The 18,123-nt window shown below is 50.9% G+C and overlaps 1 long non-coding RNA gene and 1 pseudogene across 1 annotated transcript; one reads left to right on the forward strand and one right to left on the reverse strand.

Annotated features, from left to right (window-relative positions):
* Positions 1-15,508: 15,508 nt before the first annotated feature.
* LOC134729494 (uncharacterized) lies at positions 15,509-16,650 on the reverse strand. Its single transcript, XR_010110628.1, has 2 exons — positions 16,528-16,650; positions 15,509-16,321 (listed from the first exon to the last, which is right to left on the reverse strand). It is a non-coding gene; the product is annotated as an uncharacterized LOC134729494 (long non-coding RNA).
* LOC100970435 (SAGA-associated factor 29-like) lies at positions 15,929-18,117 on the forward strand (annotated as a pseudogene).
* The last annotated feature ends 6 nt before the right edge of the window (positions 18,118-18,123 follow it).

Raw genomic sequence — 18,123 nt, forward strand, 5'->3', positions numbered from 1 at the left:
AAAATTAGCTGAGCATGATGGTGCATGCCTGTAGTCCCAGCCACTTGGGAGGCTGAGGCATGAGAATCGCTTGAACCCAGGAGGCAGAGGTTGTAGTGAGCCAAGATCACATCAGCACACTCTAGCCTGGGTGACAGAGCGAGACTCTGACTCAAAAAATAAATAAAATAAATATCACTTACATTAGATATACCCAAGGGGTGTTCTATAGAGAGTTGGAAGCAGTGGTTATTGCAACAGGGGCACGGAAGTCATCTGGCTATGCCAGGATGCCCAGGGGACACTCGGGGTGGGTGGCATAGTGGTGCTGGGGACTCACCGCACAGGACGCTCTGATTGACGCACTGCCAGGAGTAGCGCTCTGTCTTGGGGCTGCAGCCGGCCTCCTCAGCTCGAGTGTAACAACAGTTGTGGCCATGGCAGCACCTGCGGATGTCACATGGGCAGGACAGCAGGTGGGTGAAGCTCTCTCCTGGCCCTCCTCTCTTGCCAGGACCATGGGTGACTGAAGACCCCCAGGGAGGCACAGCATCCTCTTATCTAAGTTTTTTTTGTTTTTTTTTTAAGAGACAGGGTCTTTCTCTGTCACCCAGGCTGGACTGCAGAGGCACAATCATAGCTCACGGCAGCCTTGAACTCCTGGGCTCAAGCGATCCTCCTACTTCAGTGTCCCAAGTAGCTGAGACTACAGGCACACGCCAGCATGCCCGGCTGGTTTTTTAATTTGTATTTCCTTTGAGACAGCGTATCTCTCTGTTGCTCAGGCTGGAGTGCAATGGCTCAATCAGCTCACTTTAGCCTTGAACTCCCGGGCTCAAGTGATACTGCCAGCTCAACCTCCCAAGTCTGCTACTACAGGAACACAAACTCCTTTTTTAAATTTTTTGTGGATATGGGGGTCTCACTATGTTGCCTAGGCTGGTCTTGAACTCCCAGGCTCAAGCAGTCCTCCTACCTCAGCCTCCCCAAATGCTGGGATTACAGGTGGGAGCTACTGTACACCTGGCCTTATCTAAGCTGTTTCCCTGAAAATCCCCGACTTGGGTAATGATTCCATTGGCCCCACCATGCCCTGTCCTGCCTTCCTGGCTGTGCCCAAGCTTGGTCCCTGCCTGCCTGCCTGCCTCACCCTCTGGGTCTCGAGCTTCTGTGACACATGACTCCTCTCTCTTCCTGGAGTGATACAAGCCCTGCCACTTCCTGACTTTGCCCACACTGTACCGTCTGCCTGGGGCAACTTCATGTCTGCCCATTGACCCTTAGGCCTCAGCCCAGGCACAAGCCCCTGCCTCCGGAGGTCATCCAGGCCTCACCAGGCTACACCCTCTCGTAAAATTGGATTCCCTCCCTTCAGGGCAGGTTTATAATGAAATCCTCCTCAGAGGCCAGGTGCGGTGACACCCATCTGTAATCCCAGCACTTTGGGAGGCTGAGGTGGGAGGATCACTTGAGGCCAGGGGGTCGAGACCAGCCTGGGCAACATAAGAGAGACTCTTGTCTCTATAACAAATTTAAAAATTAGCTCACCAGGCCAGGCTCAGTGGCTCATGCCTGTAATCCCAACACTTTGAGAGGCCGAGGCAGGTGGATCACGAGGTCAGGAGTTCGAGAGCAGCCTGACCAACATGGCGAAACCCTGTCTCTACTAAAAATACAAAATTAGCCAGGCATGGTGGCACGCACCTGTAATCCCAGCTACTCGGGAGGCTGAGGTAGGAGAATTGCTTGAACCCAGGGGGTGGAGGTTGTGGTGAGCCAAGATCATGCCATTGCAGTCCAGCCTGAGCAACAGAGCAAGACTCTGTCTCGAGACAATAAAAACACACAAAAAATTAACTCGCCATGATGGCACATGCCTATAGTCCTAGCTACTTGGGAGGCTGAGGTGGGAGGATTCCCTTCAGCCCAGGAGTTTGAGGCTGCAGTGAGCCACTATGATTGTGCCACTGCACTCTAATCTGGGCAAAAGCGAGACCCCAGGCTAGAGTGCATGATTTTGGGTCACTGCAACCTCCACCTCCCAGGTTCAAGTGATTCTCCTGCCTCAGCCTCTTGAGTAGCTGGGACTACAGGCATGTGCCACCACGCCTGGGTAATTTTTGTATTTTTAGTAGAGACAGGGTTTAGTAGAGACCATGGTGAAACCCCGTCTCTATAAAACAAATCTCTACTAACCCCATCTCTACAAAAAACAGCTGGGCATGGTAGTGCACACCTGTAATTCCAGCTACTTGGGAGGCTGAGGCACGAGAATCATTTGCATCTTGGAGGCAGAGTTTGCAGTGAGCTGACATCGCACCACTGCACTCCAGCTGGGATGACAGAGCAAGACCCTGTCTCAAAAATAAGAAAAAGGAACAAACAACAGCAACGACAACAAAAAAACCTCTGTGTCAATCACAGCCTTCAAGCTAGGGGAGAGGCGGCCGAATTCTGCCCTCTGCTAACTAACTATAGCTTTGTGGGAATGGGTGAGTGGCATGCCCTTTTGAGCCCCAGGGCCCCATCTGTAAAATGGGCATAACTGTCATGCCCGTCTTTAAGAACAGCCTTGGGGGTAAATGAGTGGAACTCATGGAAAGATCTCAGCCCACAACCTTCCACAGAACAGGCGCTTCTCACACAGTAAGTAGCAGGAGTGTAGAGGCTGCAGGCATGAATCCAGCCAGACTGCCTGGGTTCAAGTCCCAGCTCCCATGTCTTGGTAACTATGTGGCCTCAGACAAGTTACTTAATATTTCTTTTTTTTTTTTTTTCAGAAGGAGTTTTGCTCTGTCACCCAGGTTGGAGTGCAGTGGTGTGATCTCGGCTCATTGCAACCTCTGCCTCCCGGGTTCAAGCAATTCTCCTGCCTCAGCTTCCTGAGTAGCTGGAATTACAGGCACCTGTCACCACACACAGCTAATTTTTGTATTTTTAGTAGAGACGGGGTTTCACCATGTTGGCCAGGATGGTCTCAAACTCCTGACCTCATGATCTGCCTGCCTCAGCCTCCCAAAGTACTAGGATTACAGGCGTGAGCCACCGCACCTGGACACGTTACTGAATATTTCTGTGCCTAGGTTTCTTCATCTGTGAAATGGGATTGTTGTGAGAACACAAAGGGATTCCCAGGGCAGTTCCTAGTGCATAGTCTGGCTGCCTTTGTGTGTGTGTGTGTGTGTGTGTGTGTGTGTTTGTGTTTAATATAGAGACAGGGTCTCACTCTGTTGCCTAGGCTCATTTCAAACTCCTGGGCTCCAGTGATCCTCCTGCCTCGACCCAAAGTGGTGGGATTACAGGCATGAGTCAACACACCTGGTCACTTTATATTATTATTATTTTTTTCTTTTGAGACAGGGTTTGGCACTGTTGTCCAGGTTGGAATACAGCGGTGCAATCTCAACTCACTGCAAACTCCACCTCCCGGGTTCAAGCAATTCTCCTGCCTCAGTCTCCCCAGTAGCTGAGATTACAGACACCTGCCACCACACACAGCTAATTTTTGCATTTTTAGTAGAGATGGGGTTTCACCATATTGGCCAGGCTGGTCTTGAACTCCTGACCTCAAGTGATCTGCCCACCTCGGCCTCCCAAAGTGCTGGGATTACAGGAGTGAGCCACCGCTCCTGGCCAATTTTTTAAGGCAACATTTTCAGCCCATGGCCAGGGTAAGGGGCAGCTGGTACCAAGATCTGGCTTCACTGGCCATGTTATCCAAGAGGCCTCTGCCTGCCTGCAAAGTAGTACTGCACACTGGGATCTCCCTGGACCAGACCCCAGCTTCAGTTTTGGGTACTTCCTCATAAGCCTTGACTACCCCAGAGTGTGAGGGATTTTGTAGCCTGGTCCCAGGCATGCACTCACCAGTCAATGGCATCGCGGGGCTGGCCATGGCCTCCCAAGCCACAAAAGGAACCATATTTCATATAGGCGATGGGAGTCTAGGGACCAACACAACCCACAATTCCTGCCAGTTCCAGGATCCCACGCCGGGTCACACATAATATCCTGGAGGGTGGGGGGTAAACAAAGGTGACAGGCTGCAGGTCAGGGCTTCCCAGACCCCTGGGAAGGGCCTGAGCCTGAGAAGAGCCTAGGTGTTACAGCCTGGCTGTCTGGGTTTGAATCCTACTTCCTAGCTGTGTGACCTTGGACAAATTCCTAACCTCTCTGGGCCTTGGTTTCCTCATCTGTGAAATGGGGGATAAGCTGACTTCAACTCATATGAATGAAATGAGATAATGAGTATAAAGCCCCTGGTGCATGAAAAGGCTATTATAATCCGGCTGGGCTCAGTGGCTCACACCTGTAATCCCAAGACTTTGGGAGGCCCGGGTGGGCAGATCACCTGAGGTCAGCAGTTCAAGATCAGCCTGGCCAACATGGTGAAACCCCATCTGTAGTAAAAATACAAAAATTAGCCGAGCCTAGTGGTGCACACCGGTAATCCCAGCTACTAGGGAGGCTGAGGAAGGAGAGTCACTTGAACCTGAGAGGTGAAGATTGCAGTGAGCCAAGATTTTGCCACTGCATTCCAACCTGGACGACAGAGCAAGAGTCTCAAAAAAAGAAAAAGAAAAAAAGGATAACTATTATAATCAAGGTCCTCAAGGTAGCCAAGAAGGGAAAAAAGAGTCGTGCATGAAACGTTTGTCCAGTTCCCTGTGTTGGGCACTGGGCATCACGGATGCGCCTACAGGTGTCTGTCACCAAGGTGGGCTCCTCTGTGGCAGCTCCCGGGCCCTGGCACTGCCCTGTGCTCATGACTTCCCCTCCAGACTCAGGGCCCTTGGTATCTCCTCTTATTTTCACTGCCAGACAGGAAGGCCCCTTGGCCTGAGCCCAGCCATTTTTCTAGATCCTGGCACAGCTTGGACATGTAATGGTGCCCAATGCATGTGACTGGAACCCCTGCATTGGACATGAAGGAAACGAGGCCAGCCGGGAAAGGTAACCCCACATTCCCACAGCCAGCAGGAACCCGAGCAGAGGCTTCAACCCAGGCTTCTGACTTGCAAACCAGTGCTCCTTCCTCCTTACACAGTAACAACAGGGGAAGGTGGCCTTCCGGGTTGCCAGAGCCGAGTGGTACCAGCAATAGAGTGGAAACTCACACACAGGCTTGCCTGCTTCCTGGGTTAGGGTTAGGGTTTATACGGCTCCGGGAGGTTGATGCATTGTGTTTGATCATCCCCCCTTTTTTTTTTTGAGACAGAGTCTCATTCCTGTTGCCCAGGCTGGAGCATAGTGGTGTAATCTTGCTCACAGCAACTTCTGCCTCCCAGGTTCAAGCAATTGTCCCGCCTCAGCCTCCCGAGTAGCTGGGATCACAGGCGTGCGCCACCACACCCAGCTGATTTTTGTATTTTTAGTAGAAACGGGGTTTCACCATCTAGGCCAGGCTGGTCTTGAACTCCTGACCTCATATGATCCACCTGGTTTGGCCTCCCAAAGTGCTGGGATTATAGGCGTGAGCCACTGCGCTCATCCTGATCATCTTGTCTCTCTTTTTTTTTTTTAGAGACAGGGTCTCACTCTGTCACCCACACTGGAGTGCAGTGGCACAATCATAGCTCACTGCAGCCTCCAAATCCTGGGCTCAAGTGATCCTCCTGCCTCAGCCTCCAGACATATGGGCATGCACCCCCATGCCCAGCTAATTTTTAAATTTTTAGTAGATCTGGGGTCTCACTATGTTGCCCAGGCTGTTCACAAACTCCTGGCCTCAAGTGATTCTCCTGCCTTGGCCTCCGAAGGCGCTGGGATTCCAGGCATGAGCCACCATGCCCAGTCTCGTTTCTGTTTTATCTAGAACATGTTTTCATCACACTGACTTTTTTGAGAAGTCCAGGCCAGATTTAAATTCCATTTTGTCTTTTTATCAGTGGAAAAGTAGCATATTTATGTTGCAGGACAAAGATGAATCAAATAGGAAGAAAATGTAAAACACATTTGGGGCCAGGCACAGTGGCTCATGCCTGTAATCCCAGCACTTTGGGAGGCCAAGGTGGGCAGATCAACTGAAGTCAGGAGTTCCAGACCAGCCTGACCAACATGGAGAAACCCTGTTTTTTTTTTTTTGTTTTTTTTTTTTACTGATCTCCAGAACTCTTTTTTTTTTTTTTTTAATTGATCATTCTTGGGTGTTTCTCACAGAGGTGGATTTGGCAGGGTCATAGGACAATAGTGGAGGGAAGGTCAGCAGATAAACAAGTGAACAAAGGTCTCTGGTTTTCCTAGGCAGAGGACCCTGCGGCCATCCGCAGTGTTTGTGTCCCTGGGTACTTGAGATTAGGGAGTGGTGATGACTCTTAACGAGCATGCTGCCTTCAAGCATCTGTTTAACAAAGCACATCTTGCACCACCCTTAATTCATTTAACCCTGAGTGGACACAGCACATGTTTCAGAGAGCACAGGGTTGGGGTAAGGTCACAGATCAACAGGATCCCAAGGCAGAAGAATTTTTCTTACTACAGAACAAAATGAAAAGTCTCCCATGTCTACTTCCTTCTACACAGACACGGCAACCATCCGATTTCTCAATCTTTTCCCCACCTTTCCCCCCTTTCTATTCCACAAAACCGCCACTGTCATCATGGCCCGTTCTCAATGAGCTGTTGGGCACACCTCCCAGCCGTGGTGGGAGACATGCACCACCACACCTGGCTAATTTTTGTATTTTTAGTAGAGGCGGGCTGGCCAGGCTGATCTGGAACTCCTGACCGCAAGTGATCCACCCGCCTTGGCCTCCCAAAGTGCTGAGATTACAGGCGTGAGCCACTGCACCTGGCCCATTGATTGAAAAATATATATATATTTAGTTTTAATGTATTGAGGGGGTATAAGTACGAGTTTCTCACATGCCTATATCGCATAGTGGTGAAGCCTGGGTAGTTCATTGATCTGGGTTATCAGAAAACTGTGTTCAAGAGGACCTGTTAGAGTTTTCTCCATGCAAAGCAAATTTGGGGGAAGGACGCAGTGGCTGACTGCTGTAATCCCAGCGCTTTCGGAGGCTGAGGAGGGCGGATCACGAGGTCAGGAGCTGGAGACCAGCCTGGCCAACATGGTAAAACCCCATCTCTACCACCACCAGTTAGCTGGGCGTGGTGCTGGGCGACTGTAGTCCTAGCTACTTGGGAGGCTGAGGCAGGAGAATCGCTTGAACCCAGGAGGCAGAGGTTGCAGAGAGCCAAGATGGCACCACTGCACTCCAGCCTGGGTGACAGAGCCAGACTCCATATCAAAAAAAAAAAAAAAAAAGGTATTTACTAAATTTTAGTATCAAAATAACAAATTATGTATGTTTTGGGGAAAGAAATCTGGTTATTAAATCTTCATTTCGATTGAGTTCTATGTAAATTAAAATTCACTCTAAGAACTATTTTTTGGTATAAAACTTCATCTGCCCAAGTGTTCAGGAGATAACCTGAGATTTTAGAATAGAAATGTAAACAATCAAAACCAAGAAACCAAGTTTCCTGAAACTTGCATTAAAATATTAGAAATATTAATAATTCTAAAATGCCATTTTGCCACTGTTATTCATATTAACCAAAATATTAGAGAAGTAATATTTCAGACTAGATCTGAAAAAATGTCTGAATACAATTCAAAAATAATCATTGATAATTTTTTAAAAAGTGGGTCTATAAATAGTAGTAATTCCTCAAAATGAAGTGCATAATTGGCACATCAAATATTTTGTCTGCAGGCAATTCTGTGCATTTTAGGTAAAAAATGTGGTCCCTTTAAGAGAGTCCTTGACTTCTCATTTCTCCGGGGACCCTTCTGTGGCACTGGTCCCCTTTGTATATAAAATGGTGAAAGCTGACTTGAATGTGCCGTCACCGCTCTGCTGGGAAAAACAGATGAAGGTGGCCCAGAGAAAACCACAGACTCCAGCGTAAGCTGTTCTCCATTGAACAGGAACAAGGCTGAAGTTGGTTAGCTGGAACAGAGAGAGAGTCCGTTAGGGCCACATGGAAACCAAAGCCCTGAGTTCATATTACTGAGCAGGCGGAACTCACCTGTACAAAGGGCCAGTACATCAGTCCGCTCTGGAATTAAAAAAAAAAAAAAAAAAGCAACAACTTAATTAGAATGCCTTTTATTTTTTATTTATTTATTTTGTTTTTTATTTTTTGAGACAGGGTCTCACTCTGTTGCCCAGACTGGAGTGCAGTGGTGCAATCTTAGCTCACCGTAACCTCTGCCTCCTGGGTTCAAGCAATTGTCGTGCCTCTGCCTCCTGAGTATCTGCGATGACAGATGCACACCACCTCACCTGGCTAAATTTTGCATTTTTAGTAGAGACGGGTTTTCACCATGTTGGCCAGGCTGGTCTCGAACTCCCGACCTCAGGTGATCCGCCCACCTCGGCATCCCAAAGGGCTGGGATTACAGGTGTGAGCCACTATACTCGACCTAGAATACCTTTTAGCCACACAAAACAATTGCACAGTTCATTCCATAAAAGAGTAAGAAATACTAGGCCAACAAGATGCCAAGGTAGTATTATATTTCAGACTAAGCTGATTAAATTAGAGTACTAAGGCCTCTAGAGTGAGGGGGTTGGGGAGTTGTGGGGAAAAAAGCTATTAGGTACAAGACATTTCTATTAATTATATTTTTAACATCAGAATGAAAAGTCTACTAGAATCAGTACCAATTCTGGAAGAGAGCCACTTTGGAAATGACAGCATGTATTTATGCATTGCAATTTCCTGGTTACCATGAACAAATGATGCAGGAATATATTTGTAAATACAGAATCATCAATGAATTCTCTTTTTTAAAATTAATTACATATATATTTTCTGAGACATGGTATCTCTATGTTGCCCAGGCTGGTCTTGAACTCCCAGGCAAAAGCAATAGTCCCACCGCAGCCTCCCAAAGTGCTGGGGTTATAGGCATGAGCCACCTCATCCTGCTGAATTATTTTATTTATTTTGTTTGAGATGGAGTCTCATTCTGTCGCCTAAGCTGGAGTGCAGTGGCAAGATCTCGGCTCACTGCAACCTCTGCCTCCTAGGTTCAAGTGATTCTCCTGCCTCAGCCTCCTCAGTAGCTGGGATCACAGGCGCCTGCCACCATGCTCGGCTAATTTTTGTATTTTTATTAGAGACAGGGTTTCACCATGTTGGCCAGGCTGGTCTTGAAGTCCTGACCTCAGGTGATTTGCCTGCCTCCTCCTCCCAAAGTGGTGGGATTACAGGCGTGAGCCATTGTGCCCAGCCTTGAATTGTTAAAACTATATACCAAACCATTGTTTATGGAATGATTTTCAATAATATATTCAAACCATGGGATGCTATAGCACAAGTTTAGCTGAAATTTTCATATATTACAAAATATCTTAGACATTTTAACAAGCTTTATCCTATACAGTCCGATAAAAAAGTCACCATTATGAATTTTTTTTTAAAAAAAAGTCTTGGTATGTAAATTATATCTCAAAAAAAAGCTAGAGGTTTTTAAAATAGTTCTTAAAAGTGGTATTACAGACTTATTTTCTTCTTTTTACTAATTTGTACTTTCTGAAGTTTCTAAAATGAACAATTGCAATAAAAGCTTTATAATATTTATGTTTATATTTAAAAGTAGATATTACATATAATGTGTGTATATATATATATTTTTTTTGTTTTGTTTTGTTTTGTTTTATTTTGTTTTGTTTTTGAGGTGGAGTTTCGCTCTTGTTGCCCAGGCTGGAGTGCAATGGTGCGATCTCGGCTCACTGCAACCTCCACTTCCCGGGTTCAAGGGATTGTCCTGCCTCAGCCTCTGAGCAGCTGGGATTACAGGTGCACACAACCACGCCCAGTTAATTTTTTGTATTTCTAGTAGAGACAGCGTTTCACGATATTGGCCAGGCTGGTCTTGAACTCCTGACCTCAGGTGATCTGCCCGCCTCGGCCTCCCAAGGTGCTGGGATTACGGTTGTGAGCCACCATGCCTGGCCATAAAATATATTTTACATATATTTTTGAGACGGAGTTTCGCTCTTGTGCATTTCAAATTCTCGAGCTCAGGTGATCCACCCACCTCGGCCTCCCAAAGTGCTGGGATTACAGGCGTGAGACACTGAGCCTGGCCCTTAATTTTTAAATATACTTTAAATATAAAATATACCCCTGTAATCCCAGCACTTTGGGAGGCCAAGGCGGCCGGATCACCTGAAGTCGGGAGTTTGAGACCAGCCTGACCAACATTGAGAAACCCCATCTCTAATAAAAATACAAAAATTAGCAGGGCGTGATGGCAGGAATCTGTAATCCCAGCTACTCAAGAGGCTGAGGCAGGAGAATTGCTTGAACCTGGGAGGCAGAGGTTGCAGTGAGCTGAGACTGCACCATTGCACCCCAACCCGGGCAACAGAACGAGACTCTGTCTCAAAAAATAATAATAATAATAATTTAAAACTTTAGCAAAAATAATCAGAAGACTAAACTCATCCAAACATGGCTTTCCTTCTTTCTTTTTTTTTCTTAATAGAGATGAGGGCTCACTATGTGGGCCAGGTTGGTCTTGAACTCCTGGCCCCAAGCAATCCTCCTGCCTCCGCCTCCCAAAGTGTTAGGATTACAGGAGCCACTGTGCCCGGCCATGGCTTTATTTCTTATGGCTGTGTTTTTTCCTGTCAGAATGTAGTATCATGTAGTAGTATATTTTGTTCTCAAACCATTCCCCCACAAAAAGGAATCAGGACGCCTCAGAGAATTGGCTGATTCTAGGGCCAGGGCAGGGCAGGTGCAAGGTATAAGATGGTCCTGGAACACACTGTCATGCCAGGAAGGAAGTGGCTTATGAAAGAAGAAAAGGAGAAAGAAGATGGGTGATGTCACAGGACACAGGAACCAGCGTGGAGGGACTCCAACTGGCCGAATCTGGGACATGAGAGCACTAAAAATAATTAAACCCCGTCATGAACTCTCCTCTGTGCTTCGGCAATCTCCCTCTGAATAGGCCAAAGGCATCTGGCATTCAACATTTCCCAAACTGAACTCACCTCATCTTTTTTTTGAGACAGAGTCTTGCTCTGTCACCCAAGCTGGAGTGCAGTGGTGCAATCTCACCTCACTACAATCTCTGCCTCCCAGGTTCAAGTCATTCTCTGTAGGGACCAGCCCCACAGGGTCGGTGGGTCTCTCCCTATGTGCAGCGACGAGAGAGTGTAGAAATAAAGACACAAGACAAAGAGACAAGAGAAAAGGCAGCTGGGCCCGGGGGACCACTACCACCAATGTGCAGAGACTGGTAGTGGCCCCGAATGTTGGGCTGCGCTGTTATTTATTGGATACAAGGCAGAAGGGGCAGGGTAAAGAATGTGAGTCACCTCCAATGATAGGTAAGGTCACGTGGGTCATGTGTCCACTGGACAGGGGGCCCTTCCCTGCCTGGCAGCCGAGGCAGAGAGGGAGAGGAGACAAAGAGAAAGACAGCTTACGCCATTATTTCTGCATATCAGGGACTATTAGTATTTTCACTAATTTACCACTGCTATCTAGAAGGCAGAGCCAGGTGTACAGGATGGAACATGAAGGTGGACTAGGAGTGTGACCACTGAAGCACAGCATCACAGGGAGACGGTTAGGCCTCCGGATAACTGCGGGCGAGCCTGACTGATGTCAGGCCCTCCACAAGAGGTGGAGGAGCAGAGTCTTCTCTAAACTCCCCCAGGGAAAGGGAGACCCCCCTTTCCCGGTCTGCTAAGTAGCGGGTGTTGTTTCTTGACACCTTTTGCTACCGCTGGACCACGATCCGCCTGGTAACGGGCGTCTTCCCAGACGCTGGCGTCACCGCTAGACCAAGGAGCCCTCTGGTGGCCCTGTCCGGGCATAACAGAAGGCTCGCACTCCTGTCTTGCAGTCACACCTCACTATGTCCCTTCAGCTCCTGTCTCTGTATGGCCTGGTTTTTCCTAGGCTATGATTATAGCGCGAGGATTATTATAATATTGGAAGAAAAAGTAATTGCTACAAACTAATGATTAATGATATTCATATATAATCATATCTAAGATCTATATCTGGTATAACTATTCTTGTTTTATATTTTATTATACTGGAATAGCTCGTGTCCTCTGTCTCTTGCCTCAGTGCCTGGGTGGCTTGCCGCCCACAGAAGAAGCTCTAGGGCCTGCCTGTGCTGTCTCCCTGCCAGCCAGCACCCTTTGTCTCACCATTTTCTGCTGTGACCCCCAGCCTCCACCCAGTGGGCTCCTCTCCCCGATGCTCCCCTCCTTGAGCCCCTCAGGCCCCTCACATGTGAAAACCTCCCAGGACGGCCAGGCCTGTGATCCACCTGCCCAGCCACAGTCCATCTGGGCTCCAGGACAAGCATGGTCCATTGAGCAACTGAGCTGGTACTGGGGGCCAGAGCCTGGTGTGGGAATGAACAAAACTCTGATGATTCCGCAGAATGAGGAGGGGACACCATGGCTCATGCCTGTAATCCCAGAGCTTTGGAGGCCCAGTGGGGAAGAATCACTTGAGCCTTGGACTTTGAGACCAACCTGGGCAATACAGCAAGACCCCATCTCTAGAAAAAAATATATTTAAAACTGAGCTGGGCAGCCAGGTGTGGTGGCTCACACTTGTAATCGCAGCATTTTGGGAGGCTAAGGTGGGGCGGATCACCTGAGGTCGGGAGTTCAAGACCAGCCTGACCAACATGGAGAAACTCCTTCTCTATGAAAAATACAAAATTAGCAGGGTGTGATAGCGCATGCCTGTAATCCCAGCTCCTTGGGAGACTAAGGCAGGAGAGTCGCTTGAACCCAGGAGGTGGAGGTTGCAGTGAGCTGTCTCATGCCACTGCACTCCAGCCTGGGCAACACGAGCAAAACTCCGTCTCAAAAAAATAAAAAATAAATTAAAAATAAGTTTAAAAAATTAGCTGGGCATGGTGGCTCTCTCCTGTACACCCAGCTACCAGGGAAGCTGAGGCGTGATTATCATGTGAGCCCATGATTTTGAGGCTGCAGTGAGCTACAATTTGGCCACTGCACTCCAGCCTGGGTGTCAGAGCCAAGCCTTGTCTCAAAAAAACAAAAATAAAAAAGAAAGAAGGGAAGCCAGGCTGGAGTTCCCCTAGTGAAACTGGATATCTGTGGGGAAACAGCCAGTATGGCAGAGGCCTTGGCTGCTGGAATGTTGGCTCCAAAAGCTGAGCAGGGTGAGGGCGCCCTGGGCCATTCCACTCTGGTACTCACCTGAGCTTTCTGGAATTTTGCTCCCTTGCCCTGGTGGCTGAGTGTGGGGTGTGTGGAGCTGTTGTCTGCCCTGAGGGTGTGGTAGGTCTAATGTGGGAGGGATCCGGAGTCGGGACCAGACTTGGGTTTGCTCCCGGAAGGAAGGGGTGGGGTTGAGAGCGAGGGAGCTTCTCCATTAGCCTCCTCAGCACCACAGCTGCAGCCAAGCTTAGAGTGATCTGCAAAGCCAAGATGTGAGTTTAGTGTTTAGTTGTGATTAGAAAGCACAAGAATAAAAGGCAAAAGAGCCCAATGTATAATTTATTTATTTATTTATTTTGAGATGGAGTCTTGATCTGTCGCCCAGGCTGGAGTACAGTGGCACGATCTCGGCTCACTGTAACCTCCACCTCCTGGGTTCAAGCAATTCTCCTGCCTCAGCCTCTTGAGTAGCTGGGATTACAGGCATGCACCACCACACCCGGCTAATTTTTGTATTTTTAGTAGAGGCGGGGTTTCACCATGTTGGTCAGGCTGGTCTTGAACACCTGACCTCAGGTGATCCGCCTGCCTCGGCCTCCCAAAGTGCTGGGATTACAGGCATGAGCCACTGCTCCTGGCAGCTTTTTTTATTTTTTGAGCTGTCACCGGGCTCTTGAGCTGCCCTCTGAACTCCACCCTGCAGGGCAGGCCAACAGAAGAGCTTTTTCTAATTGACCCAGCCAAGGGAAGTGAGCCGGTGAGTGGGGAAAAATGGGTACTCACTAGACAGAAACAGGGCAGGTCATGTTTCCCAGGGCAGTCTTGAAGGCACCAATGCTTCTAGTCCAGTGCAGCCTGCATGCAAGCCCCCAGCAGCCCAGGCATTCCAGGCTCTGACTACAGGGCCAGTCTGGAGTAATATGTGTGGGCAGAGTTGAAGGGGCAGCGGTGGAGCAGAGCATGGATGCATAGAACAAGAAAGAACAAAGACGCTGGAGTCCCATCACCCTGGGAGCCAGCCCCAGTTTCATGGCTCTCAGGGGAAGTTACAGAGCTTCGCTAGAAGATCCTAGAAAAACAGCAGCCCGTGGCAGGTGCTTTTGTTTCCCTGGGTTTGAAGGAGGCTCCACAGACAAGAGACCAGAGGAGGTTGAGGCTTGGAAGCCACAGGGCCCTGTGGAAGGAGGGCATCCCCCTACCCTCCTCATTCTTTGTCTTCACTATTTAAAGTTCAAGGTCAAGCTGGGGCCAGGCATGGTGGCTCACGCCTGTAATCCCAGCACTTTGGGAGGCCAAGGTGGGCAGATCACGAGGTCAGGAGTTCAAGACCAGCCTGGCCAACATGGTGAAACGCTGTCTCTACTAAAAATACGAAAATTAGCCAGGCACGGTGGTGGGCACCTGTAATCCCAGCTACTGGGGAGGCTGAGGCAGGAGAATTGCTTGAACCCGGGAGGCGGAGATTGCAGTGAGCTGAGATCACGCCACTGCACTCTAGCCTGGGTGACGCAGCAAGACTCCAACTCAAAAAAAAAAAAAGGTCAAGCTGGGCACGAGACACGAGACAGGTAACCATTTGAGTAAAGGTGAGTCTCCCAAGCCTTCCAAGAATTGTGTGAGTTCAGAGGCAAGCGGGCAGGTGGGAGTGTGGGAGAAGCTGAGGCATCCGGCTTCCAGGCAGAGGAGAAGCTGCTCACATGCTAGGGCCACAGGCCCCTCCTCCCTCCTCTGGAAGCCCCTTGACTGGCAGGACCACAGGCAACTAGCTCTGCCTCCGCCCTCAGCAACCAACAGAAGGCACCCTTGACTCAGACTTTGTGTTGCATTCCAGTAAAAAGCCCCAGACCTGCAGTGGGTGGCATAGAAAAAAGGTGGGAGGGGGGTTACACAGCTCAATCCTGTGAGGCAGGGGCGACTATTATTCACATCTTAGAGATGAGGAAATGGAGGTGGGGGGGGGGTAAAATCCTTGCCCCCAGGGACTAAGCTGGCCAGTGTCCTGTGAGCATGAGCAGTGATTGACTGAGTCACAGCCTCACCATTGCAGCCAGATCTGAACTTCCTCATAGCTCAGCAACCCCCGCCAGATCACTGAATCTCTGCAGGGCAAGCCCTTTACTCACTCACAGTAGAGGCCAGGACCATCGTCTGTTATTTTATTAACTGTTTCTTGGCCATTGGCTCTATGTGGGACTTTGTTCTACAGCAGTGACAAGAGCTGCCCCCAGGCAGTTTAGTACACAGGTTCAGAAGGGGTTTAATGAGATGCATAAAATTTGTAGTATGGCAGAAAATAATAAGGGTTCAGGAAAGGGGGGCGGGCAGGGAAGTGCACAAGAAAGAGCCGCAATTTTATTGTATTTTATTTTTTTAGAGACAGGGTCTTGCTGTTTCCCCCAGGCTGGAGTGCAATGGAGTGATCATAGCTCACTTCAGCCTCCAACTCCTGGGCTCAAGCGATCCTCCCACCTCAGCCTCCCCCGTAGCTGGGACTACAGGCATATGCCACCATGCCCGGCTTCTCAGAGCTGCAATTTTAAATTGGGAGCCAGGGAAGACCTCCCTGTGGAGGTGGCAGGTTATCAAGACTGAAGATGTAGAGAAGAACCTTCCAGTCAAAGGGAAAAGGCAGGTCCTGCTGTGCTCAGGAATGGCCAGAAGTACTATCATCCCCATCTTAGAGATGTGGACAGGGCCGCAACAGTGTCAGGGCGTTTCCTGGCTCCTCAACAGCAGGATCCGAAGTCGTCTGGAGGATCTGGAGGATGTGCCGCTCTGCTTGGGGCGGACCTCCCCTGGAGCGCACCTCCCCCTGGAGCGCGCGGGCGCGCAGGGTGCACACAGCCCTCCTGGACCCCGGGACCGGCTCAGGCTCAGGCTCGGCGTCAGCAAAGGGACCTGCGCGGCGCCCTGGGGCGGAGGAGGCCCGAAGGTCAGTGGCCAGTGCCGTGCGGCTGACGGAGGTCGGGGCGCAACGGGACCGGGAGGAGCGCCCAGGGCGGGGTTGCCAGGCCCCCTCCAACCGCGGCGGGGTTGGAGTCAAGGCGGCTCCGGGCGGGGGTCGGACCCCAAATCCAGGCCACAGGCCGCCGCCCGGTCTTCTTCTTTACCCGAAGGGCGGCCGCGGCGGATGGGAAGCCGTGCACGACGAGCACAATCTCCATGGGGAGGAGAACAGGAATGTTCCTGTGAGCCCCGCCGCGCCCTACCGCCAGCGCAGCCCAGCATCGCGGGTCCCCTCCTATCCCACCGGAGAACGGGGTCCTCACTCCCAGCTTCAGCCGAGCCCTGGCCCCGCAACTGCCTGAAGGCACGCCCCCTGCACCTGCCCACCTCAGGTCCCGCCTCCAGCCCAGGTACCCACCTGTTCTCATTCCTCTCCCTCCTGCGCTCCACCCGACCCCAGCGTGCCCACCAAGACCCCTGCGCTGGACCCCAGCCTGGATCATCACCCTCGCCTCAGCCAGCTGCTCTCCGGAGTTCCACCGCCGAGATTCCCAGGGCACCGCCTCCCCGTTAGGCTCCTCCCCTGCGACAGCCGCCCCCCACCAACCGGCCTCGCCCGGGACGTCCCGCGCACGTCACAGGCCTAGTGGGTCCCTCTCAGCAGGCTTGTGCCCCCCGGTTCCGCCTCCTCCAGGGAGCCTTCCTCCGGGCACAGAGACCCTCCCCCTCTTAACAGGGACCTCGGCCAATGGTCCGCCAAGCCCCGCCTTTTTTGCGGCCACCATTGTGCTGCTGGACGAACAGGGTTGACAGTGAGCCCCACGTAGACAGGGCCCGGGTACCAGGGATTCAGGCACTAGAGCAGCTGGACGCTGAAGAAGCACCCGGCCTCGCCCCGATTCCCGCGGGACCCTTCGAATTTTAGGAACTTTTCACTAACGAAACACACTTCTGTGTCAGCACCGACATCAAGAAGAGAACCTCACCAGCACCTCAGAACCCGCTTTGTCCCTCCCTGGTTCCTTCCCCTGGGTGCCTGGTGTGCTGCCGTCTCACCCATATGTAGTTGAGCGCCCCAGCCCCTGTAGGACACCTGGCAGATCAGGTCACAGTCCTGCTGTGCCCTCGGGCTCACTGGGGAGCTGGGGGCTCCCAGGTGCTCCTCCAGCAGCTCAGTTCAGCATGCTGGGGGGTCAGGGCCAGCCCCTGTCCCTGGGGCCTCAGGCCTCCCTTTCTTCCCACAGTGGCCAAGATCACGGGTCTCTACAATGACTCGGAGCCACCCCGGAAGACCATGCGCAGAGGGGTGCTGATGACCCTGCTGCAGCAGTCGGCCATGACCCTGCCCCTGTGGATTGGGAGGCCTGGTGACAAGTGAGGGCAGCAGCTGCGAGGGAGGGGCTGGTGCCCAGGGGCTGGGACTGACCCTTTGTTCCACTCACAGGCCCCCACCCCTCTGTGGGGCCATCCCTGCCTCAGGAGACTATGTGGCCAGACCTGGAGACAAGGTGGCTGCCCGGGTGAAGGCCGTGGATGGGGATGAGCAGTGGATCCTGGCCGAGGTGGTCAGTTACAGCCATGCCACCAACAAGTGAGTGACACCAGCCCCGGGGCTGCTCTCTGCCCTTCCTGCCCACCTGCCCCACAGCCCCAGGAGGACTACTCTATCCTGTTTGAAGACACCTCCTATGCAGACGGCTACTCCCCTCATCTCAGTGTGGCCCAGAGGTACCTGGTAGCTTCTAAGGAGCCCAAGAAAAAGTGACACTGCCCGGCGGACTCGATGTCCTCCACCATCTTGGGGCAGGACAGCAGAGGATGTGCTGGGATTAAACAGACATCCCCCCTCCACACATCTCCTGGGTTTTACTTCTCCAAACCCTTCTCCCCTCCCCAGATATGGTGACCTGGGGAGCTGAAGGCTGGGGGAGAGGTGACCATATGTGGCCCCACTGGGCATTCACTCTTTCAGCTCAGAGTTTCTCTTCCTTTCCAATACAGGCTCTACATGAAC

This window comes from Pan paniscus, chromosome 19, assembly GCF_029289425.2.
Source record: "Pan paniscus chromosome 19, NHGRI_mPanPan1-v2.0_pri, whole genome shotgun sequence".
In the NCBI taxonomy this organism is placed as follows: Eukaryota; Metazoa; Chordata; class Mammalia; order Primates; family Hominidae; genus Pan; species Pan paniscus.